Below are 26844 nucleotides of genomic sequence, written 5' to 3'. Positions count from 1 at the left end.
GCAGTGGGCTTTGCTGCCGTGGCCGGGTTTCCCATGGTCCAGGGGACGATCGATGGGATGCACCTCGCCGTGTGGATAACAGGGCCATGTTCATGAATAGGAAGGGGGCCTATTGCATGAACATGCAGGTGGTCTGCGACCACCTCCTGAGGATCCTGCATGTCTGCGCCCGGTACCCGGGCAGTGTACATGACTCATCCGTATTGGCGCAATCTTTCATCCCCACCATGTTCGAGGGATGCCCCCCCCCATCCCCCCCCGGCTGAGGGGCTGGTTGCTGGGCGACAGGGGTTACCCGTTGCGGTCGTGGCTGATGACGCCTATACGGAGGCTACAGACTGGCGCGGAGAACAGTTATAACGCTGCCCATGCACCGACCAGGGGTGTGATAGGTCCTTTGGATTGCTGAAGTTGCCCTTCAGGTGCCTGGACCACTCTGGAGGAGCCCCCCGGTACCCATGAGATAGAGTTGGCCGCATCGTTGTGCTCTGCTGCGTCCTGCACAACATCGCCCAGCAGAGGGCGATGTGCTGCAGGCAGTGGAGGGGGAAAGGGAGGAACAGCAAGACGAGGTGCAGACCTCCCCAGAATGCCAAATTTCTCCACACCGCCACTCTCCTAAACCTCACCTACAACAAGGAGAAGTGCGTGTTTAGCATGACCCACTTAGCCGTCCTCGGCTATGTGGTCCAGAATGGAGTTCTGGGGCCCGATACCGACCGCATGCGCCCCCTCATGGAGCTCCCCCTCCCCCACTGCCCCAAGGCCCTCAAATGCTGCCTGGGGTTCTTTTCGTACTACCCTCAGTGGGTCCCAAACTATGCGGACAAGGCCCGTCCACTCATACAGTCAACCCATTTTCACCTGATGGCCGAGGCACAACAGGCCTTTGCCCGTATCAGAGCCAATATCGCCAAGGCCGGAATGCACGCAGTAGACGAGACACTGCCCTTTCAAGTAGAGAGCGACGCATCAGACGTTGCCCTAGCTGCCAAGCTCAATCAGGCAGGCAGACCAGTGGCATTCATTTCCCGCACCCTTCCTTCCTCAGAAATTCGGCACTCATCTGTCGAAAAAGAGGCCCAAGCTATTGTTGAAGCTGTGCGGCATTGGAGGCATTACCTGGCCGGCAGGAGATTCACTCTCCTCACTGAACAACGGTCGGTAGCCTTCATGTTCAATAACACGCAGCGGGGCAAGATCAAGAATGATTATATCTTGAGGTGGAGGATCAAGCTCTCCACCTACAATTACGAGAAAAACGTGAATCCTGGTAAGCTCAACAAGCCCCCAGATGCCCTATCCCGAGGTACAGGTGCCAGCGCACAAGTAGACCGACTCCGGACCCTGCACGACAGCCTTTGTCACCCGGGAGTCACACGGTTGCACCATTTCATAAAGGCCTTCAATCTGCTCTACTCCGTTGAGGATGTACGGACAATCACCAGGGACTGCCAGGTCTGTGCGGAGTGCAAGCTGCACTTCTACCGGCCGGACCGTGCGCACCTGGTGAAAGCCTCCAGCCCCTTTGAGTGCAACAGCGTGGATTTCAAAGGGCCCCTCCCCTGCACCGACCGCAACATGTATTTTCTCAGTGTGGTCGATGAGTACTCCAGATTCCCTTTCGCCATCTCATGCCCCGATATGACATCTGCCACCATCATCAAAGCCCTCAACACGATCTTCGCTCTGTTTGGTCTCCCTGCCTACATCCACAGTCATAGGGGATCCTCACTCATGAGTGTGAGCTGCGTCAGTTCCTGCTCAGCAGGGGTATCGCCTCCAGCAGGACAACCAGCTACAACCCCCGGGGGAAACGGGCAGGTAGAGAGGGAGAACGGGACAGTATGGAGGGCCGTCCAGCTGGCCCTACGGTCCAGGAACCTCCCGGCCTCCCGTTGGCAGGAGGTCCTCCCTGATGCACTACACTACATTCGGTCACTACTGTGCGCTGCCACTAGCAACACACCCCATGAACGTCTTTTTGCCTTCCCCAGGAATTCCACATCCGGGGTGTCGCCCCCCAACTTGGCTCGCAGCTCCAGGACCAGTCCTGCTCCGTAGGCACGTCCGACTTCACAAGGCAGACCCATTGGTGGAGAGGGTGCAGTTGCTCTATGCAAACCCCCAGTATGCCTACGTAGCTTACCCCGACGGCCGCCAGGACACTGTCTCCCTCAGGGACCTGGCACCAGCGGGCTCCACACACACACACCCCTCCGGCCCGGCGCCATACTCCCCTCCCCCGGCGCTCCCAGCAGCAACCCCCCCAGGACCATCCGTCCTCTCCCTGCCCACACCCGAGGATGAAGAGGATTTCGTCACGCTCCCGGAGTCACCGAAGACCAGACCAGCATCGGCATCGCCGCCACCACTGCATCGCTCCCAGCGGCACATCAAGGCCCCGGACCGGTTAAACCTCTAACTGGTCCACTGGACTTCAAGAGACATTTTTGTTCTCTCAAATATTGTAAATGTAAAGTTTAATTGTTGTATATAGTTCTCCACCACCCCCACCGGACACAATTTTAACAGGGGGTGAATGTGGTAAACCACTGTTGCACCTCTATTAGAGGATGTATGGTAGGACCTGCACTACAGGTACGTTGGTAGTCCCTGAGTATAAATATGTGTGTTCTCCATGCTGCAGCCATTTCGCCAGCTGCTGTGAGAGGTCACACATCTTAGAGCAATAAAGCCTCAGTTGTATCCAACTCAAGTTTTTGTGCAATTGATCGTGCGTCACAGAAGGTTGCCTGCGTCGGGTTGCCCTCTGACCGCCTGGCCCCTTGGCTGCTCCTGCCTCCACCTGCCGTACCAGGACGGTTGTGTTGTGTGCGCCAGTTAGTGTCCCAGATGCCTCATCACTAAAGTGCCCAACCGAGTTGAGTGTCTCTGCAATGGTGGAGGGTGTAGGAGATAGCAGTGGCATAATGGGGTACTCCTCATCCGCCCCGAAGTCCGGGGTCCCCTGTCCATCTGTCCCCTGTAGGAAGGATGTGGAAGCATTGGAAAGGGTACAGACGAGATTTACAAGAATGTTGCCTGGTATGGAGGGAAGATCATATGAGGAAAGGCTGACGGACTTGAGGCTATTTTCGTTAGAGAAAAGAAGGTTAAGAAGGGACTTAATTGAGGCATACAAGATGATCAGAGGATTAAATAGGGTGGACATTGAGAGCCTTTTTCCTCGGATGGTGATGTCCAGCACGAGGGGACATAGCTTTCAATTGAGGGGAGATAGATATAGGACAGATGTCAGAGGTAGGTTCTTTACTCAGAGAGTAGTAAGGGCGTGGAATGCCCTGCCTGCAACAGTAGTGGACTCGCCAACACTAAACGCATTCAAATGGTCATTGGATAGACATATGGACGATAAGGGAATAGTGCAGAGGGACTTTAGAAGGGTATCACAGGACGGTGCAACATCGTGGGCTGAAGGGCCTGTACTGTGCTGTAATGTTCTATGTTCTGTGTTCTGTGTGTGGGTGTCGTGTGTGTCAGTGTCCTGGGCGTCGGTGTCCTGGGTGTTAGGATCCTGTGTGTTGGGTCCTGTGTGTTTTGGCCTTGTGTGTCGGTGTCCTGTGCGTCAGTGTCCTGGGTCGGCTGCGATGGGGGCCTGTTCCTGTGGCTGCCCTCCTCGTCGCAGGGTGTGGCCCCCCGGCGTCGACGCACTCGCACTAGATGTGGGCGGGTCCGTCTGATGCTCCAGGCCGCCCTGGGGGCGTCGTATGTCTGATGGGACGGGTCTGTCCCCCCTCCCCCCATATCCCCCCTCCCCCCCATATATCCCCTCCCCCTCAAATTCCCCCTCCCCCATATCCCCCCTTCCCCCATATCCCCCTTCCCCCATATCCTCCTTCCCCCCATATCCCCCTTCCCCCATATCACCCCTCCCCCCATATCCCCCTCCCCCTAAAATCCCCCTTCCCCCCATATCTCCCTTCCCCCCATATCCCCCTTCCCCATATCCTCCTTCCCCCATATCCCCCTTCCCCCATATCCCCCCTTCCCTATATGGGGAAGGGGTATATGGGGGAAGGGTGGATATGGGGGAAGGAGGGATATGGGGAAGGAGGGATATGGGGGAAGGGGGGATATGGGGAGGGGAGGTATGTGAGAAGGGGGATATGTGAGAAGGGGATATGGGGAAAGGGGTATGGGGAAGGGGGGATGGGGAAGGGGGAAAGGGGGGAGGCAGTGGGGGGTCTCACTTGGCACTGCACGGCGGGCAGCCATTTTGCCGGGTCTCCGGGGGGGGGGGGGGTGATTTCTTGTGCAGTGGCAGCATACGGCGCCCGCGCCCGTGACAGGTGACACCGTCGCGAATGGCCTCATGCCGCAACTAGCCCATTCCCGACCGGAGAATTCGTGACATTTCGGGGGGCCTGACGCCGGAGTGATTCGCGTCGTTTTTGGCACCGGTTTCGTGCCATCACGCCGATTCACGGAGAATCCCGCCCGTGATCTTTTAGGCCAGAAAAACTGGCTTCAAAAGGCCATAGGGGACGAGCAGGGAGCCGTCGTGGAGCTGCTCCAGCTGCAGATACGGCCACCCACACTTCCGGGTCAGAGGCCCCACATGCGCACGGCGGCACACATAATTCAGCCCTCAAGCCCCGGAATTAACCTCCATTACACAGCCTCCCACATGATTTTATGCATGTCCGCAACCAACCACCTCCCCACCCACCACCACCACCACCCCCAAACCCCGAGTTCTGATTGCTGGAAATCAAATTCCGCTGATGTGGTGTTGATCTAATACAGCATGATATGGTATGGATTCTTTGAGTCGGCACGTAAAAGTGCATCTTGCCTCTCCTCATATAACAGAAATGATTAAAACTGTGGACCTAAGAAAGTCTCCAGTCTTGTTCACAGTCTAGGGCGGGATTCTCTGACCTCCCGCTGAGTTGGATAATTGCTGGGGGAGGCGGCGTGAAGCCCGCCCCGCCGCTCCGACGCCTGCTGCCCTGCTGCCAGTTTTTTGGTGGGGGCGGAGATCGCGTCACGCCATGCTGGTCGGGGGCCGTTGGCAATGACCCCGCGATGATTCTCTGGTCCCCAATGGGTCGAGCGGCCTCCCATTTTCGGCCAGTCCCGCCGGCGTGAATTACACAAGATCTGTACCAGCGGGACCTGGCTCCGAGGGCAGCCTGCGGAGCCCTTGGGGCGGTATAGGGGGTCCGGCACCAGGGGGGGCCCCCACAGTGGTCTGGCCCGCAATCGGGCCCACCAATCTGCGCGTGGGCCTGTGCCGTGGGGGCACTCTTTACCTCCGCGCCGACCTGTGTAAAGCTCCGCCATGACAGGCGCATGCGCAGGAATCACGATTCTGGGAACATGTGGTTCTGGGAACATGCTGGCGCCCCTGCGCATGCGCCAACTGGCGCAAGCCGGCGGAGGTCCTTCGGCGCCGGTTGGTGCAGCGTCAATCACTCGCATGCGCATGGCAGTAGCCTCCAGCGGTCCCGCTAGCTCCATGGCGGACTCGGACTGCGGAGCTGGACCCGAAAGAGAAACCCCCCCCCCCCCCCGATTGGCCGCGTTCCCTACCCTCAAACCCCGCACAATCATTGCCCGGAAGCCTATAAGGCCGCCCCTGTCCTCCGATCGTCCCGCCCCCGACCAGGGCGGCTGCAGACTGATTCTGCAGTCATCACGCGAGTATCCCGATCGGCAATACCAGGTTAGTTCCATGCCATCGGGAACTCAGCCGGTAGGGGGCGGAGAATTTCGGAGCGGGCCTTTGGCAATGGCCCCCGGCAGCGCGGCGTACTCCCCGGTGACGCTGCTTTTCGGTGCCCAGAGGTTCGCTGAACCGGCGGCGGGACCGATTTCGGGGTCAGTCTGGATTCTCCACCTGGTTCCGGCCGCGATTTCGGTGTCGGGGTGCGGAGAATCCAGCCCATTGCCTTTCCTTCACTGTTGCTGGAACAAAATCCTGGAACTTCTGAACAGCGCTGTGAGTGTGCCAACACCATATGGACTTGCAGCGGCTCAATAATTTGGCTCACCACAGGCTTCTCAAGTAATTAAAGATAGAAGCATAGAATTCATACAGTGCAGAAGGAGGTCATTCGGCCCATCGAATCTGCACCGACCTCTAGGCCCACTACCCAGCCCTACCCCCGTAACTCCAGAAGATCACTTAACATGCACAACTTTGGACACAGAGGGACAATTTTCGCATGGCAAATCCACATAACCTGCACATCTTTTGATTGTGGGAGGAAACTGGAGTGCCCACACGGGAAGAAAGTGCAAACTCCCACAGACAGTCACCCACGGCCAGAATTGATCCTGGTCCCAGGCGCTGTGAGGCAGCAGTGCTAACCACTGAACCAAGAAATGTACAACAAATTTGCAACAAATGCTGACCTTACCATCCTGAGTTAATTAGTAAATCTGACATTCTTCAGCCGTAAGGTGGGTTTTTCAATGCAAGAAAGGTTGTTTAGGAGTGCACCTCGACCATAACACACTTACATTTCATTCAGTGAGGTATAACTATGTTAACTGTGTTTACAGTGACTCAGTAGCATAGAACCATAAAAGGGTTAATGCTCACTCACAATTTTGCCATCATTACCTCTGCAAAATCCAAACCAATGAGTGCACATATTATCCAATGAAGGAAGTAGGAAGAACACACTTAGCAGCCCTTCACTTAACCATCACAAGGTGCTACTAAATCTATGATTAAGTCTAAGGCAGGTTTATGGTTCCCCTGGCATATATTGAATACAATAAGACGTATGAAACACAACTCAAATAAAAAAAAGGGACTGCAATTGTTGGAAATCTGAACCAACACAGATAATGCTAGAATTATACAACAGACAGATAATATCTGAACAGGTTTCAGCTGTGACAAATAATTACATCGAAAATGTTATCTTGCTTTTATTCTGCACACATGCAAGCATGCACACATTTGTTCAGCCTAACCTTTTTTAAAAATCTTTTAGATGTTTAACACAAATGATTTTGGTTATGATTGTGATGCTTAGTTTTTCACTTCTTAAAGAGAAGGGAAATTTTAATTAGTGTTTGTGAACCACTGGAAGTGATTAGGTTGCAAAGTTTATTTTAAATGTATTTTATGGACAAACGGGCTTGTTCCATTGTGTCATGTACCTGCGAATAATTGTGGTTATCACATACTTAGGGTCGGAGGTATAAGACAAATTTTCAGTTGCATGCAAACATGCAAATTAAAAACAGTTGTCGTCCATTTGTCCCCTAAAACCTGCTCCTGCATTCAATAAGATCATGGTTGATTTGAATGTGACCTTAACTCCACATTATCGGCCACCTCTGATAATCATACACTGCCTTGCTTATCAAGAATCTATCTACATCTGCCTTAAAAAATATTCATCGACCCTGCTTCTACTGCTCTCTGGGGAAGAGAGTTCCGAGGACACATGGCCTTCTGAAAAATCCTCTTACCTCTGGTGTTGAATAGAAGACCCCATATTTTTAAACTGTGTCCCGTAGTTCCAGTCTGTCCCACAAGGGGCCATGTCCCCTCAGCGTCCACTCTGTCAGGTTTCATCAGGACCTATTCCATTTCAATTAAATCACCTCCCATTCTTCTACACAGCAATGGATAAAGGCTCAACCTGGCCAACCTTTCCTCATAAGATAACCCCCTCCACCCAGGTATCAGTAAAGTGAACCTCTATCCATGTTAATTTGTTCTCCCCTCCACCACGAGCTCTTACTTTGTGTCAGAATCTTTGATGTGGCACCGTGTCAAATGCCTGCTTCTCCCAGGGAGTGGTGAGTCTTTGGGACTCTTCCTCAGAAGGCAGTAAATGCGGAATCTTTGGATTTTTTTTAGGCAGAGGTCGATAGATTATTTTCCCATGTTATACTCCATCAGAAAGGTGATCCAGGGTAGGCAGGAATGTGGAGTTGGGATCCCAATCAGGCCAGCCATGATTTTATTGACGAGTGGACCAGGATTGAGGGGCTGAGTACCCTATTCCTGCTACTAATTCATATGTCTATATGTCCGATATTCTGAAATTCTAACTGTACTATATTCACCTGTTTCCCTTGGTCCACGTTGCTTATTATTTCCTCAACAGAACTCTAATAAATTAGTCGAACACTATTTCCCTTACACAAACCATATTGACTCTGCCTGATTGCATTGAGAATTTCTAATTCCCACCGCTTCTATGACAGTTGTTAAAGCTAACTGGCCTGTAGTTTCCAGTTTTCTGTCTCCTTCCTTTCCTGAACAAATAAATCACATTCACTATTTTTACTATCGGACTTTTTCAGAATCTAGGTAAATTTGGAAATTTAAAACCAAAGCATCAGGCATCTCGGCAGCTAATTCTTCTGAGGCCCAGGATGAAGTCCAGGATGTAGGAACTGAGGGATTGTCAGCTTTTAGTTCCAATAGTTTTCTCAGGACCCTTTCCCTGGTGATTGCAGTTGCTTTAAATTCTTCTCTCCTTTTTATCTGATTCACAATTATTCCTGGGATTTTATTTGTAATCTCTGCAGAGAAGACAATTGCAAAATATCTGTTCAGTTTATCCATCATTTCTTTATTTTCCACTATAATATCCAAAACTCCCTCTCTGGAGGACCAACGCTCACCTTAGTAATTCATTTTTAAAAATGCCTGCAGAAACTCTGGGCAGGATTCTCCGAAACACTGGGTCGGCGAATCGCCGGGGGCCGGCGTCAATCCCGCCCCTGCCGTGTCCCGAATTCTCCGCCACCAGAGATTTGGCGGGGGCGGGAATCGCACGGCGCTGGTCTGTGCCCCCCCCCGCTATTCTCCGGCCCGCGATGGGCCAAAGTCCCGCCGCTGTCAACCCTCTCCCGCCGGCGTGGATCAAACCACCTACCTTACCGGCGGGAGCAGGCGGCGCGGGCGGGCTCCGGGGTCCTGGGTGGGGCGCGGGGCGATCTGGCCCCGGAGGGTGCCCCCACGGTGGCCTGGCCCACGATCGGGGCCCACCGATCGGCGGGCGGGCCTGTGCCGTGGGGGCACTCTTTTCCTTCCTCCTTCGCCATGATCTTCACTGTGGCGGAGGCAGAAGTGATCCCCTCCCCTGCGCATGCGCAGGGATGACGTCAGAAACCGCTGACACTCCTGTGCATGCGCGGACTTACGCCGGCCTCCAAAGTCCCTTTGGCCACGACTGGCGTGGCGCCAAAGGCTGTCCACACCAGCCGGCGGAGCGCCAACCACTCTGGCGCGGGCCTAGCCCCTTAAGGTGAGGGCCTGGCCCCTAAAGGTGCAGAGACTTCCGCATCTTTGGGGCGGCCCGACGCCGGAGTGGTTCACGCCACTCCATCACGCTGGGACCCCCCCGCCCCGCCGGGTAGGGGAGAATCCCGGCCCCTATCTCTTTTTATATTTCGAGCTAATTTTCTCCAGAACTCAAATTTCTCCCTCCTTATCATTCTCTTAGTCATTCTTTGCTGTGTTTTACATTGTTCATAAGATTCCAGACGAACATTTATCTAACCTTCGAAGATCGCCAGAGTGGATGCTATTAATGTCCAATTCTGTCTCCTCCAAATGAATAGTTATTTCCAGTCTTTGGGAGCTTAAAGTTTAAAGAGGTTTTAAAATAAATTCCAAACCCATATAATAGCACAAAGTGAGGTTCCATAATTTCGTTCAGAATTTGTTTTACACACATCACAAAAAATAGCATTGTTTTATGGAAACATAGAACATAGAACAGTACAGCACAGAACAGGCCCTTCGGCCCTCAATGTTGTGCCGAGCCATGATCACCCTACTCAAACCCACGTATCCACCCTATACCCGTAACCCAACAACCCCCCCCCTTAACCTTACTTTTATTAGGACACTACGGGCAATTTAGCATGGCCAATCCACCTAACCCGCACATCTTTGGACTGTGGGAGGAAACCGGAGCACCCGGAGGAAACCCACGCACACAGGGGGAGGACGTGCAGACTCCACACAGACAGTGACCCAGCCGGGAATCGTACCTGGGACCCTGGAGCTGTGAAGCATTTATGCTAACCACCATGCTACCCTGCTGCCCCAGGGTAGACAGGGAGCTGAGATTTGAGAACATCAACTTGAAACATCGTCTCCTCTGAAAAGACCAGGCAAGACACTCAGTTGTATCAAACCGATACAAAGACTAAAAAACGCTATGAAAGACGGATAACCCGGCATCAACTTAGGCATTGGAGACTGATGCTCGATCAATGACTCCAGAAGCGAGATTGGATGGCAATTGAAGGCGTTATTGGACTAGATGTTTCCCCAGCAGCGCAGGTACAGAATGCAGCAGCTGGGGAGACACAGATTCTGATACTCCGCCTTACTGGGCGGAACCAGCAGGCAGGCTTCACCAATGAGCTTGCTGTCTCAGGTACCTCCCAAACCAATGGTCTTACAGGCTCAACCTTGGTACCATAATACCCCTAATACCGACTACCACAGAGACAACAATGGGAAACTCAGCCCTGTGAACTTTCTAAAATCCTCCTAAGTGCTTGGGCAGGATTCTCCAACCCCCCGCCAGGCCGGAGAATCGCCTGGGGGCGGCGTGAATCCCGCCCCGACGCCGGCTGCCGAATTCTCTGGCGCCGGTATTATGGCGGGGCCGAGAATTGCGCCGGTCGGGGGCCGTTGGCAGCGGCCCTCCTGGCGATTCTCCGCTCCGCGATGGGCCGACCGACCGCCCGTTTTCGGCCACTCCCGCCGGCATAAATTACACAAGGTTTGTACTGGCGGGACCTGGCTCTGCGGTGCAGCCTGCGGAGTCCTCAGGGGGGCGCGGGGGGATCTGACCCCGGGGTGGCCCCCCACGGTGGCCAGGCCCGTGATCGGGGCCCACCTATCTGCGGGCGGACCTGTGCCGTGGGGGCAGCACTCTTTCCCTCCGCAATGGCCGCTGTAAAGCTCTGCCATGGCCAGCGCGGAGAAGAAACCCACTGAGCATGTGCAGGAATCACGGCAGCGGTTCTGGGAACACGCTGGCGCCCCTGTGCAGGCACCAATTCGCGCCGGTTGACGGGGGCCCTTTGACACCAGTTGGCGCGGCGCCAATCAGTCCATCGCCGGCCTAGACCCCGAAGGTGCGGAGGATTCCGCACCTTCCGGGCGGCCCGCGCCAAAGTGATTTACGCCACTCTCTGGCACCGGTACAGCCCGCCTGCCGGATACCAGAGAATCCCGCCCCTTGTGTCAGAACTGGAAGAATTGTCTTAGAGATTAGTCAAGCAACAGCCATTGTCACAGAATCTGAAGCTGACATTATCATAAGTATCCCTGGGTGTGTCGTGTCTCACTGGCAGGCCAGACCCATTGGAAGTGGCACAGCACATGGAGTAGTCCTGAAGTCTTCAACATTGACTCCAGACCCCATGAAGTCTCATGGCATCAGGACAAGAAAACCTCCTGCTGATTGCCACCTACTCCCTCCTCCTCAGCTGATGAATCAGCCCTTCTCCATGTTGAACCCCAACTGCAAGAAGCACTGAAGGCGAGAAGGGTGCAGGATGTACTTTGGATCAGGAGTCACGATTGACCAAGCTGGCTGAGTTCTGAAAGACAATAGCTGCTGAACTAGATATGTGGCAGGTGGTGAGGGAACCAACAAGAGTAAAAGGTGATTTAACCTCATCCTCACAAATCACCTGTTGCAGATGCATCTATGCATTACCGTACTGGTAGGTGTGACCACTGCACAGTCCTTGTGGCAGCTCACCTTCACATTGAGGATATTTTCCACCATTTTGTGTGACACTACCATCATGCCAAATGGAATAGATTTTGAGCAGATCTATCAATTCAAAACTGTGCATCCATGAGGCGTTGTGGCCATCAGCAGCAGCAGAATTGTACACAACCACAATCTGTAACCTCATGGCCCAGCATATTCTCCACTCTATCATTACCATCATGGTGGGGGTCAACCTTGTTTCAATGAAGAGTGCAGTACAGAACGTCAGAAGCAGCACCAGACATCCCCAAAAATGGGGTGTCAACCTGGAGAGATCGCAATACAGACCACGTGCATGCCAAGCAGCAGACGCAACATGCAACAGACGGGGCTAAGCAATCCCACAACCAACAGATTGGATCTAGGTTCTGCAATCCTGCCGCATCCAGTTGTAAATGGTGGTGGACAATTAACAACTAACTGGAGGAGGAGGCTCCGCAAATAAACCCAATGACCCAATGAGAGTCCAGCACATCAGTGAAAAGACTGAAGTATTTTCAACCATCCTCAGCCAAAAGTGCAAAATCCATCTAGGCCTCTTCCTGAGGTCCCAGCGTCACAGATGCCAGTCTTCATCCAATTCAATTCACTCCATGTGATATCAGGAAATTGCTGAGGTGCCATGGAACTCCAAAGGCTGTGGCCTCTGACAACATTCTGGTAATAGTGCCAAACACTTGAGCTCCCAAACTAACCACAGTCCTAACCAAGCTGTTCCAATACAGCTGCAATACTGGCATTTCCCAGCAATGTGGAAAATTGCTCAGTTATGTACTGGCCGCAGAAACAGCACAAATCCAATCCGACCAATTACCGGCCCAACAATCAACTCGTGACGGAAGGTACTGACGACAGTAATATCAAACAACACTTACACAGCAATAACCTGTCCTCTGATGCTCAGTTTGGCATGAGCCAGGGCCACTTACATCCTGTCCATATTAAATCCTTGATCCAAACACCGACAAAACATCCGGAGCTGGATTGTCTGTCGGCAGGGTGCTCCATTTTGCCGGCAGCATGGGGGTTTCCCGACGGCATGGGGCTGCCCCACAGTGGGAAACCCCATTGACCAGCCGGCGTATTGGAGCATCCCACCGGGGGGGCGAAGCAGAAATGTGGCGCGGCAGAGAATCCAGCCCCTGAACTCTAGAGGTCAGATGAGGTGAGAGTGACTGCCCTTGTCATCAAAACAACGTTTGACCATGTGTGGCATCAAGGACTCACAGGAAATCTGCTGTCAATGGGCATCAGGGGGACAACTTCCCATTGGTTGAAATCCCACCCAGCACAAAGAAAGATGGTTGTGGTTGTTGGAGTTCAGTCTCAGCCCCGAGGCATTGTTGCAGGCGTTCCTCAGGATCGTATCCAAGGCTCAACCATTCTCATCTACTTTGTCAATGACCTTCCCGCCATCATAAAGTCAAAAAGCATCCTACAAACCTGCAACCTCTACCAACTATAGGGACAAGGGAGCAGATGCAGGGGAACACCATAAGATGTAGAAGCAGAAGTAGGCCATTCAGCCCATCACGTCTGCTCCGTAATCAATATGATCATGACTGACCTGACATGATCATCCTCAACTCCACTGTCCTGCCTTATCCACATAACCCTTGATTCTCTTACTGATTAAAAATCTGTCTCAGCCTTGAACATACTGAGCGCACCATCCTCTACAGCTCTCTGAGAGAAGAAATTCCTCCTCACCACTGTCTTAAATGGGTGAGCTCTTACTCTGCGATTATACCCTCTGGTCTTAGACTCTCCCACAAGGGGAAAATCCTCTCAGCATCTACCCTGTTAAGCCCGTCAGAACCCTGCATGTCTCAATGAGGTCACCTCTCATTCTTCTGAACTCCAATGCATACAGGCCCAACATAGTGAGCCTCTCCTCAGAAGACTATGCCTCCATAATCTGGATCAATCGAGTGAACCTTCTCTGCACTGCACAACCAACTCAAGTTTCCATCCAAGACACTTTCCATCTTGACTTGAAACTATATCGCTGTTCCTTCACTGCCGCTGAGTTAAAAACTAACTCCCTCCCTGTGATTGTATCTACACCACACGGACTGCAGCAGTACAAGTAGGCAGCTCACTACTATCTTCTTAAGGGCAATTAGGGATGGAAAATAAATGTTAGTCGAGCCAGCAATACCCATGAACTAATTATAAAAATCCGACACCAGTTAACTTTGGCCACTAGAAGTTTGCATTTGCAAACGTGATCCTCGGTCATTTTTGTAGTAACTCCTCTGGTAACATCTGTTGATAAAATCCTTGGGCTGTTTGCAAATTTTCCATGGCTGTTCTGCATAATCATATCCCCTTGAATATATTTTGCCGTGTAGATATGCACGAGGACTGCAGTGTAAGTTTGGAAAGATAATTTTATTAGATTGCTGCAGCCAGATTGCAAGCAGTCAAAAAGGGTCTTAAATGGCGAGCAAGATCCAAATAATCTACAGAATCCTTACAGTGCAGAAAGAGACCATTCAGCCCATTGAGTGTGCACCGACCCACAGAAAGAGCACTCTACCGAAACTCACTCCCTCGCCCTGTCACGGTAAGCCCGCAATGATCATGGCCAATCCACCGAACCTGCACATCTTTGAACTGTGGGAGGAAACCGGAGCACCCGGAGGAAACCCATGCAGTCACGGGGCGAAAGTGTAAATGCCACGGGTGGGATTCTCCGACTCCCCGGCGGGGCGGGTCGGAGAATCACTGGCGGGCGGCGTAAAATCCCACCCGGCCACCCCGCGATATTCTCCGGCCCGCCAAAAATCCCGTTGACGTGAATCAGGCCGCACGCCTCGAAGAATCATAGAATTTACAGGGCAGAAGGAGGCCACTCGGCCCATCGAGTCTGCACCAGCTCCTGGAAAGAGCGCTCTACCCAAGGTCAACACCTCCACCCCATCCCCATAACCCAGCAACCCCACCCAACACTAAGGGCAATTTTGAACACCAAGGGCAATTTATCATGGCCAATCCACCTAACCTGCACATCCCTGGACTGTGGGAGGAAGCCGGAGCACCCGGAAGAAACCCATGCACACACGGGGAGGATGTGCAGACTCCGCACAGACAGTGACCCAAGCCAGAATCGAACCTGGGACCCTGGAGCTGTAAAGCGATTGTGCTATCCACAATGCTACCGTGCTGCCCACAATGTCGAGGACCGGTGCGACGCAATGGGCCCCGGGGTCGCCCCAATGCTCCGGGCCGGATGGGCCGAAGTCCCATTGACTAGACCACAGGTCACGCCGGTGTAAATAAAACCACCTATTTAACGCCGTCAACCGTGCTGGTTGGTGCCGGCCAGCGCAGAGGTCGGGATCGGCGTGGGGCGGCCGCCGGAGAAGTGATGGCACGGCCGCAGGTGGTGGGGGGGGGGGGGTCGCAGGAGTCGTTGGAGAGTGCGTGCCGGGGGGGGGGGGGTGGGTGCTGGGGAGGGGGAAGGAGCTGGGGGAAGGGGGAAAGGGTTGGGGGTAGAGGGGGGGTTGGGGAGGGTGCGTGATAGAGAGGGTGTGTGCCAGGGAGGATGGGGGGTTGGGAAGGCTGCGTGCCGGGACGGAGGGGGGGGGGGGGTTGAGGAGCGTGCGTGCCGAGGTGGAGGGGGGGAGGGAGGCCGGGGGGGGGGGGGGGGGGCGAGTGATGGAGGGGGTGCGTGCCGGGGAGGGGGGGGGGGTGTTTGGGGTGGGTGCGCGCCGGGGCGGAGGGGGGGATTGGGGAGTGAGCGTGCCGAGGTGGGGGGGGGAGGCGGGGAGGGCGAGTGATGGAGAGGGTGCCGGGGAGCGGGTGGGGTGGGGGGTAGGGCCGGGCGGGTGATGGAGATGGTGCATGCCGGGGAGGAGAGAGGGGGGGCTTTGGGGATGGTGTGTGCCGGGGAGGGGGGTGGTGTCCGCCTGGCCATATGCCATGCAGCCCATGGCACCTGGCTGCGGGGGGGGGGGGGGATGGGCAATGGTGACATGTCGTCTATCGCACATCACCCCCACCGCCCACCCCCTGCAGGCCGTTATGCTTGGTCATCCCCCAGTTGGCTGCCGTGGCGGGAGCCGCACATCTGCATGTTGTCCTGGGAGAGCTGAAGCAGGAGCGTACCGGGGAGGCGGCGGAGGCTGCCGCAGAGGAGCGTGCCGCAGGGAGGCAGGCGACAGCCACCCAGGCTGGAGGACCACTCGCATGACAGGACGAGCAGGAGGAGGAGGAGGTGGTGGTGGTGCCACAGCGACGGAGACGTCGGATGAGGCCCCGTGTGTACCGGCCCCGCTCTTCGTACTAGGACCTCACGGACCGGGCATGCAGGAGGAGACTCCGGATGAGCTGGAAAACCATGGCACACATCTTCCACCTGATGGCACACCTGGCACCATGTGGCACTGGGGGAGGACACCCTCTCCCCATGCCCTTCAAGGTTACGGTGGCCTTGAACTTCTATGCCACGGGGTCATACCAGGCGCCGAGTGGGGACCTGTCCGTCATCTCGCAGGCATCGGTGCTCCGGTGCATCCGGGCAGTGACAGACGCTCTATATGCCATTGCGGACCATTAAACCCAGTTCCCTGTGTCCCTCGAACATGGTGGGGATGAAACGTACCGGGTCAGCCAGGATGCCCGGGCAGCGGGCTTCGCTGCCGTGGCCAGGATTCCCATGGTCCAGGGTGCGATCGATGGGATGCACGTTGCCGTGCGGCCACCTGCGGATAACAGGACCATGTTCACGAATAGGAAGGGTAACTATTCCATGAACGTGCAGGTGGTCTGTGACCACCGCATGAATATCCACCATGTCTGCGCCCGATACCCGGGCAGTGTACAGGACTCATATGGATTGGCGCAATCTTTCATCCCCACCATGCTCGAGGGACGTTCCCCTGGCTGAGGGGCTAGTTGCTGGGCAACAGGAGTTACTCGTCAGGGGTGGTCATGGCTAATGACGCCTGTGCAGAGGACACAGAACTGCTATAACGATGCCCATGAAGCGACCAGGGGTGTGATAGAGAGGTGCTTTGGGCTGCTGAAGATGCGCTTCAGGTGCCTGGACCGCTGTGGAGAGACCCTCCAGTTTCGTCAGATAGGGTCGACCGCATCATTGTGGTCTTCTGCGTCCTCCATAACATAGCCCAGCAGAGGGTCGATGTGCTGCAGACAGAGGAGGGGGAGGGGAGGAACAGCAAGACGATGCGCAGAAGTCCCCTGATGAGGAGGATGGGGGCAATGGTTAGGACAGACGGGGTGGACATGGACGGGAGGCTGCCCACCGTTACCAGCTGGGCCTTCGGGCACGGGATAGGGCTGATAGCCGCCCGGTTCATGGACTAGAGGGGCGTGGGAAGCGCCAAGTATGGGCACAGACTGCACACCACAGCACCAGCCTACCACCCTCACCCCACCCACCCAACACCAACTACCTTCACCCCACCCACCCAAAACCAACCACCCGCATCCCGCCCACCCAGCACCTTTGCACACCCACCTGCGGCACAACAGGCCGGGCTCACACGGTCGCCGGTGGAAGCGGGTCTATTGCAGGCCATGGAGGATGATGTCGACCTGCTCTGCGATGAGCTTTGGGCTCTACATCGTTGGACAATGTCTGACTCATGGCCACAGTGCCACCCTCCACCCGGACCATCCCTGCATGCAGCCGTGACACTGCAGCGCACGGTCTCGTTGTCTGCCCGAGGGGATGGCGAGGGCGACTCGAGGGGAGGGAGGGCACACTCACCTTAGGCTGACGTTCTATCACCCCTCACACACCCACTGGCACTCACCTCACACCCCATCCCCCGCACGCATCGGACAGAGCACAAAGGCAAATTCTGTAGGTTTGAAAGTGATTTTAATAACAAAAAGTTCATACACGTGCCCTCGCCCCTATAAATAATCTGTGCCCTGCACCCGTGCCAACTCACTCAGTGTCTAATTTTTTGGCCTCACCGGCCCTGCGACGATGGTTCCCCAGACGGTACAGCAGAGATGGAGGTGGATTCCTGTGATTCTTGCCCCCTGACTAGGGACCCCGTTGGCAGCCGTTTCCTGGGGCGGCCCGGCCTAGATGGGCCAGGCTGTGGCTCGGTCGACTGGGATGGCGAGCTGCCAGCCTGTCCTGCCCGTTTCCCACCAGATGCACTTGGGACGGAAGGTTGGGGGGGAGAGTCCGAGGTGCTATGGTGTTCCGGGACCTCCCCTACAGGGGGACACAGAACGGGACCCAGCACCTCCTCCTCCCTCGGGGTGTGCCCGATGGCCCCCGGGCATCTACATGGATCGGGTATGCGAACGGACCGAGTGCCCGATGCCCCACCGACACCTGGCGCTGCCAGTCCTGAACGCCCGCCCTGGTATCAACAAGGGTCTGTAGGTTTGCAGCCATGGAGCTCAGGGAGATGGCCATCCCTGTCTGTGTCTGGGTGACGTCGGCCAGCACCTGCGCAATGGCACCAATACCCTCAGCAATGGCCTGCATAGACTGGGCCACAGCATTGAGTGCCTCTGCAATCTGCTGCTGGCTCTGGCTCATGGCTTCCTGTGAGAGGGCAGCTATCTCGTGGGCCACGGATGCCGCCTGCATGGAAAGCCCGACACCTTGCATACTGCGACCCATATCTGACACCGTCGCACCCATTGCCTCTGCTGCGGACGCCACCCATGCGATGCCTGCCTGGGTGGCATGCATAACCGGCACCATTCCCAGCTCCTGCACGTGGGTGCACACCTCCACCTGCATCTGCAGCTGCTGCAAGACGGCCATCAGCCCCTTCGGTCATCCCTTGATCCGTGACTGCATCGGGTCTATGGGTGGGGATGGTAACTCCAGGAACCCGGGACACGTCTGGGCGGCAGATGGTTGCCTGCGCCGGGCTGCACTCCGACGGCCCGGCCCCTTGGCTGCTCCTGCCTCCAGCTGCTGTTCCGGGACAGCTGTGCTGTGCACACCAGTTAGTGTCCCAGATGCCTCATAGCTAAAGTGCCCAACCGAGGTGGGTGTCTCTGCGAAGGTGGAGGGTGTAGGAGGTAGCAGTGGCGTAATGGGGTGCTCCTCATCCGCCCCGAAGTCCGGGGTCCCCTCGAGTGGTGATTCCTGTCCATCCATCCCCTGCGTGGGTGTCGTGTGCGTCAGTGTCCTGGGCGTCAGTGTCCTGGGTGTCAGTGTATTGGGCGTAGGTGTCCTGTGTGTCCGTGTCCTGGGCATCAGTGTCCTGTGTGTCAGTGTCCTGGGTGTCAGTGTCCTGGGTGTCAGTGTCCTGGGTGTCAGTGTCCTGGGTGTCAGTGTCCTGGGCGTCAGTGTATTGGGCGTCAGTGGCCTTTGCGTCAGTGTCCTGGGCATCAGTGTCCTGGGCGTCGGTGTCCTGGGCGTCGGTGTCCTGGGCGTCAGTGTCCTGGGCGTCAGTGTCCTGGGTGTCAGTGTCCTGGGCGTCAGTGTATTGGGCGTCAGTGTCCTGGGCGTCAGTGTATTGGGCGTCAGTGTCCTGGGCGTCAGTGTCCTGGGTGTCAGTGTCCTGGGCGTCAGTGTATTGGGCGTCAGTGTCCTGGGCGTCAGTGTATTGGGCGTCAGTGTCCTGGGCGTCAGTGTCCTGGGCGTCAGTGTCCTGGGCGTCAGTGTCCTGGGCGTCAGTGTCCTGGGCGTCAGTGTCCTGGGCGTCAGTGTCCTGGGTGTCAGTGTTCTGTGCGTCAGTGTCCTTTGCGTCAGTGTCCTGGGCGTCAGTGTCCTGGGCGTCAGTGTCCTGGGTTTCAGTGTATTGGGCGTAGGTGTCCTGTGTGTCAGTGTCCTGGGCATCAGTGTCCTGTGCGTCAGTGTCCTGGGTGTCAGTGTCCTGGGCGTCAGTGTCCTGGGCGTCAGTGTCCTGGGCGTCAGTGTCCTGGGCGTCAGTGTCCTGGGCGTCAGTGTCCTGGGCGTCAGTGTCCTGGGCGTCAGTGTCATGGGCGTCAGTGTCCTGGGCGTCAGTGTCCTGGGCGTCAGTGTCCTGGGCGTCAGTGTCCTGGGCGTCAGTGTCCTGGGCGTCAGTGTCCTGGGCGTCAGTGTCCTGGGCGTCAGTGTCCTGTGTGTCAGTGTCCTGGGCATCAGTGTCATGGGCGTCAGTGTCATGGGCGTCAGTGTCCTGTGTGTCAGTGTCCTGTATGTTAGGGTCCTGTGTGTTGGTGTCCTGTGCGTCAGTGTCCTGTGCGTCAGTGTCCTGGGCGTCAGTGTCATGGGCGTCAGTGTCATGGGCGTCAGTGTCCTGTGTGTCAGTGTCCTGTATGTTAGGGTCCTGTGTGTTGGTGTCCTGTGCGTCAGTGTCCTGGGCGACAGTGTCCTGTGCGTCAGTGTCCTCGGCGTCAGTGTCCTGGGCGTCAGTGTCCTGGGTGTCAGTGTATTGGGCGTCAGTGTCCTTTGCGTCAGTGTCCTGGGCGTCAGTGTCCTGGGTGTCAGTGGCCTTTGCGTCAGTGTCCTGGGTGTCAGTGTCCTTTGCGTCAGTGTCCTGGGTGTCAGTGTATTGGGCGTCAGTGTCCTTTGCGTCAGTGTATTGGGCGTCAGTGTCCTGGGTGTCAGTGTATTGGGCGTCAGTGTCCTGGGTGTCAGTGTCCTGGGCGTCAGTGTCCTGGGCGTCAGTGGCCTTTGCGTCAGTGTCCTGGGTGTCAGTGTCCTTTGCGTCAGTGTCCTGGGTGTCAGTGTATTGGGCGTCAGTGTCCTTTGCGTCAGTGTCCTGTGCGTCAGTGTCCTGGGCGTCAGTGTCCTGGGCGTCAGTGTCCTGGGTGTCAGTGTATTGGGCGTCAGTGTCCTTTGCGTCAGTGTCTTGGGCGTCAGTGTCCTGTGCGTCAGTGTCCTGGGTGTCAGTGTCCTTTGCGTCAGTGTCCTGGGCGTCAGTGTCCTGGGCGTCAGTGTCCTGGGCGTCAGTGTCCTGTGTGTCAGTGTCATGGGCGTCAGTGTCATGGGCGTCAGTGTCATGGGCATGAGTGTCATGGGCGTCAGTGTCCTGTGTGTCAGTGTCATGGGCGTAAGTGTCCTGTGTGTTGGTGTCCTGGGCGCCGGTGTCCTGTGCGTCAGTGTCCTGGGCGTCAGTGTCTTGGGCGTCAGTGTCATGGGCGTCAGTGTCCTGTGTGTCAGTGTCCTGTATGTTAGGGTCCTGTGTGTTGGTGTCCTGTGCGTCAGTGTCCTGGGCGTCAGTGTCTTGGGCGTCAGTGTCCTGTGCGTCAGTGTCCTGGGCGTCAGTGTCCTGGGCGTCAGTGCCCTGTGCGTCAGTGTCCTGTGCGTCAGTGTCCTGGGCGTCAGTGTCCTGGGCGTCAGTGTCCTGGGCGTCAGTGTCCTGTGCGTCAGTGTCCTGGGCGTCAGTGTCCTGTGCGTCAGTGCCCTGTGCGTCAGTGTCCTGTGCGTCAGTGTCCTGGGCGTCAGTGTCCTGTGCGTCAGTGTCCTGGGCGTCAGTGTCTTGGGCGTCAGTGCCCTGTGCGTCAGTGCCCTGTGCGTCAGTGTCCTGGGCGTCAGTGTCCTGGGCGTCAGTGTCCTGGGCGTCAGTGTATTGGGCGTCAGTGTCCTGGGCATCAGTGTCCTGGGCATCAGTGTCTTGGGCGTCAGTGTCCTGGGCGTCAGTGTCCTGTGCGTCAGTGTCCTGGGTGGGTATGTCCTGTATGTGGGTTTCCTGGGTGCCTGTGTCCCATGCGTCAGTGTCCTGAGTCGGCTGCGACAGGACCTGTTGATGTGGCTGCCCTCCTCATCTCTGGGGGTGGCCCAACGGCATCGCCGCACTCACACTAGATGGGGGCGGCGTCGTGTGCCTGATGGGCCGGGTCTGTCCCTGGCTCGTGACCGCCCTAGGTCGTCCTGGGGGCGGTCGGCATCCGCGGAGACGGGTGGGTCGACGTTTGGTCCTGCAATACACAATACAGCATGCATGGTTAGACACGTAGACGGGGATAGGGGCAGGGGAAGAAGGGGGATATGGGGGAAGGGGGGATATGGGAGAGGGGGGAATATGGGGTAAAAGGGGATATGAGGGAAGGGTGGATATGGGGGAAGGGGATATGGGGGAAGGGGTACAGGGGAAGGGGGGATATGGGGAAAGGGAGGCTAGGGTGGAAGGGGGATGGGGGAAGGGGGATATGGGGGAAGGGAGATATGGGGGAAGGGGGGATATGGGGGAAGGGGAGATATGGGGAAGGGGGGACAGGGATATGGGGGAAGGGGGGATATGGGGGAAGTGGGTATATGGGGAAGAGGGATATGGGGAAGGGGGAAAGTGGGGCAGGCAGTGGGGGGTCTCACTTGGTGGTGTGCCCCCGACCTCTGCATCCGCAACCTCCCGGTCCTCGGGTCCGCCTGCAAGGTCCTGGGCCCTCTCCTCATGAATGGTGAGTGATCGTAGTTTGGGTGAAAGCAGCAATGCCAATCACTATGCAGCGTGCCCAAATTTGGCCTCAGTTGTGACCCCTTGTATAACTACCTTCTCGCACTCACTTTTGTCATGAGAATGTCGCTTTATGAAATGTTTGGCTGCTCATGTTACTGCAGTGATGTCAGAGTGTGGGTGGAGCTGAGCTTGGTTCGGCTTTTTAGTTTCAGTTTGAGAAAAGCTTGGGTGTGTCTGTGTTTTTCAGTGAGCTGCATCTGAAGTTTAAACAAAGCTATACTGTTGATCTCTGCCATTCAAAGACTATCTATGGATCGTTTGGTGAACTCAGAATTGTAAAAGGTCTCAGTATTGAATATAAACCTAATGTGCTCCTGTTTGAAGGTGTGTTAAGTCTTTTGGATGTTAAAAGGACAGCATACAGGGCTACTTAGTGTTGTAGTCTTTGGGGGTTGTATTTGAATTAATGGTTGCTTCGATGTTCATTGTTTGTTTTAAAAAAGTTAACTTGCGTTCATAGAATAAACATTGTTTTTGTTTTAAAATATACTTGTCCATTTCTGCTGTACCACACCTGTAGAGTGGGCTGTGTGCTGCCCATACCACAATCTATTAAAAGTTGTGGGTCAGGTGAACTCCATGATACACTTTGGGGTCCTCTAAACCCTGGCCCATAACACTTTCTAAGTTAATTCACGAGGAATGATCAATCTGGCCATGTACTAAGAGGACTGGTAAAACTGGAAGTGTACTTCGATTGAGGAAGTGGAAACACTGCTAAATTAAATGATTTGCCTGCAACAGAAAACTTACTTCGATGAGGTTTTTGTTGTCATCCTAATGTGAGTTCCTTGTTAAAGTAACCTAATGTCAATACTAGGTAACAACATGCTGTCCTTTGCATTCCTGGTCTGATACTACTTTGGCTAGCTACTGTATAAAAGTTTCAGAAGAGGGCAGCACGGTGGCCTAGTGGTTAGCACAACCGCCTCACGGCGCTGAGGTCCCAGGTTCGATCCCGGCTCTGGGTCACTGTCCGTGTGGAGTTTGCACATTCTCCCCGTGTGTGGGTTTCGCCCCCACAACCCAAAAATGTGCAGAGTAGGTGGATTGGCCACACTAAATTGCCCCTTAATTGGCAAAAATAATTGGGTACTCTAAATTTAAAAAAAAATAAAATAAAAGTTTCAGAAGAACGGAATATAAGAAATAGGAGCATGAGTAGCCTATTTGGCTCCTTGGGCCTGTTCTGCCATTTAACATGGTCATGACTGATTTGGTTGCGGCCTTAACTCCATTTTCCTGTCTTCCCCCATATTCTTTGACGGCCTTAAAATCTGTCGAACTCAGTCTTGAATATATCCAATGATCTAGTACCCATGCAATCTGGGGCAAAGAATTGCAAAGACTAAGGGCCTCCTGAGTAAAATAATTCCTTCTCATTTTCCTCTTGAAAATGGAGTTAAGGCCGCAACCAAATCAGTCATGACCATGTTAAATGGCAGAACAGGCCCAAGGAGCCAAATAGGCTACTCATTGTCCTGAAACTCTGCCCTGGAGTTCAAGATTTCCCAAGAGGGGAAAAATTCTTGAACCTACCCCAGCAATGTGATCCAGTCACATCCTCCTAAAATACTTATTCTGCCATGACAGGAATTCTATTTTGTCATACTCCATTTAATTCCCCCCATTCCAAACAACAAAATAAAGCAACACTCGATGAGGTGATATCATGTATATTAAATGTGAACAGGGTCTGTGGTACGCGCTCACGTTCTCTAAGAATAGACAGAGCACCTTCAATCTAATTTCACTTTGCCCCTGAGCAGTCCTTAAACAAAGTCATCTAATCTGTTTTTCAAGAGATCCAAATCTAGAGAAGAAAACAGTGCTCTTTTTCTGGAGGTTCAACTTATTGCTCCCCGTGAATATTACTCGGCTCATTTTGACTTCCAGCCTGCAGAGACTGACTTCATTTATATCTAGATTTTACCGCAGATGAAGTGTGTTTAAACTGTGGCAATCATATAATAGAGGCCAATTAAAGAAAACTCTATGTTCTGCTACATAAATTCTTTGAAATGTCACTGGAGTACAGGGATGAATACATATATCCCCATGGCCTTTATTCTAAACTCCTTTGAAATCTACCAACACAGTTGATTTCATTAAATGCAATCTGAAAAAAAGTGAGATAAATCCTAATTGATTACTAATCAAACAATCCAAACTTTTCAATTAGATTTGCTAGCTTTGATCAGTATCACACAGATAAGCATGAGTAGAAATGTCCTATTGGGCTGGCTCAGTGACAATTCTAGCAGCTCCCAATGCACCTACCACCTTGATTTACGGCACTAGCCCCCAATCAAATTTACCCCTCTTACATGTTCTTGGTATGAAAGACTGTCAGATGCAAACACAGCAAAATCATACATGCAAAATAAGAGGGTGGGATTTTCCGCGCTCCCTACATCGTGACTGGCAGCAGCAGAAATGAAATGAAATGAAATGAAAACCGCTTATTGGCACGAGTAGGCTTCAATGAAGTTACTGTGAAAAGCCCCTAGTTGCCACATTCCGGCGCCTGTCCGGGGAGGCTGGTACGGGAATCGAACCGTGCTGCTGGCCTGCTTGGTCTGCTTTAAAAGCCAGCAATTTAGCTCAGTGAGCTAAACCAGCCCCAGCCAAGCGGCCTGTTTGTTTATCTGGTCTTCCTCACACTGTTGTAGCCTCTCGTTTGAGGTAATATTATGTTTCTGTTGCAAAGCTGGAAGTTGTGTTCTTTGTTGGCTTTGACAAAGGGTCATCTGGACTCGAAACGTTAGCTCTTTTCTCTCCCTACAGATGCTGCCAGACCTGCTGAGAATTTCCAGCATTTTCTCTTCTGGTTTCAGATTCCAGCATCTGCAGTAATTTGCTTTTATTAATTGGGTTCGCAATCTCTTTTCCATTAACATCTTTGATGTTGACAAACCATTTTGCAGCAGTGAGGTTCGGCAACTCAGAAGATCTCAATTTAGAACTACATTCTTCTTCATCAAGTCTTTGATGGCTAAACACCTCTCTCAGCTTCTCCATGTACTTAAAGATAATGAGGTGAGTTGGCTGTGTGAATGAATCTCTATTTCTTCGCAACATTTTGGAATAATTCATTGGCAAATTAGAGACCATCAGACACCACAGGTCGGGATTCTCTGATCCTGAGTGTTGACGCCATCCTAAACGCCGTCGCATTTCCCGACGGCGTCAACATGGCCTCAGGATCAGCAATTCTGCCTCCTACAGGGGGCCAGCATGACACTGGAGCGACACATGCCGCTCCTGCTGCCGGTCCCAGCGTCAACTGAGCGCCGCGGGGTCCGCGCATACGCAGTGGTACCGGCGCCAACGTGCACATGCACAGTGGCTCCCTTCTCCGTGCCGGCCCCGATGCAACATGGCATAGGCTACAGGGGCCAGTGCAGAAGAAAGGAGGCCCCCAGCCGGAGAGGTCGGCCCGCTGACCGGTGTCGCGGGCCAGGCCACAGCAGAGGCCCACCCCTGGGTCGGACTCCCCTTCTGCCCCCCCCCCCCTCTCAGGCCCTCCCAGACCCTTCCACGCCGAGGTCCCACCGAGTAAGACCGCACGTGGACGGCACTCGGCCCATCCGAGATCGGCAGGGGGACAGCGTAGAGCGGACCCGACCAGTACCGCGCCGACCATACCGGCACCAATGGCGCAGCGGCGAATCGCATCCCGGCATTGCGGCGATTCTCTGGCCCGGCCCCTGGCCGGGAATCTCCGAGGAGGCACGAACCTAGCCCCACCGCCTCGACGCCGGCTTTCCTATTCTCCGGTTGCCATTTTTCTGACACTGGCGGGATTCCTGCCACATTGGTCGGGGGCCATTGACAGCGCCCCCAGGACAGGCTGAGTGGTCGATGAGTTGGCCCAGTCCCGCCTCACCTCACACACGGCGGGACCCGGAAGGTAAGTGTGCGGGGGCTGTCCTGGGGGGCGGGGGGTGGGGGGTTGCAGGGTTTGCGGATCCGACCCCGGGTGGGGAAGGGGTGGAAGCGACCCGGGGGAGGGGGTGGGGAGCCACGGTGGCCTGGCACACGCTTGGGGGCCTACCGATTGGCGGGCGGGCTGGTTCCGTGGGGGCCTACTTTACTCCGAGCCGGGCCCCTGTTGGGCTTCGCCATATTGCCCAGGGGCCGGCGCGGCAAAGGGAACCTCCGCACATGCGCGGAACTTCGCCGGCTGTTCCGCGCATGCGCGAACATGCACGGGCCGTTCGGCACCGGCTGGAGCTGCAGGAACCACTCCGGCGCCAACCTGGCCTAGAAAGGGGAGAATTCCTCACTTTCAGGGATGTTGACGCCGGAGTGGTTGGCGCTGGGTTTCATCCCGGCGTGGGGACATGGCACCATTATTGGAGAATCCCTCCCCATATGTTCCATTAATTCTCTTCAGTGATTGAACGACTGTTTCCACCTTGATACTGTGCAATCTGTTCACTTCAAGCCACCTTGAGTAGCAATTATTGAAAATGAGGAGCGTGTAGCCTCTAAAATCAAAGAAATCCATTCCGAGGTGCTCCCAAAGCCTTGATGGGAGAGTAGAAGATGATAATGACCCTTTTTGCTCAAGCTGTTTTTTAAACACATAAAACAATTCTAAATCACGGGCTGAATTTTATAATTTTTGGACCAAATGCTGGCTCAGGTGTGAAAACTGACGTGCTGCTCACCGGCTGCATAGCGGCTTTTTT

The sequence above is a fragment of the Scyliorhinus canicula genome, chromosome 2, assembly GCF_902713615.1.
Source record: "Scyliorhinus canicula chromosome 2, sScyCan1.1, whole genome shotgun sequence".
In the NCBI taxonomy this organism is placed as follows: Eukaryota; Metazoa; Chordata; class Chondrichthyes; order Carcharhiniformes; family Scyliorhinidae; genus Scyliorhinus; species Scyliorhinus canicula.
The sequence above is the reverse complement of the archived record's forward strand: the minus strand, read 5'-3'. Positions refer to the sequence as shown.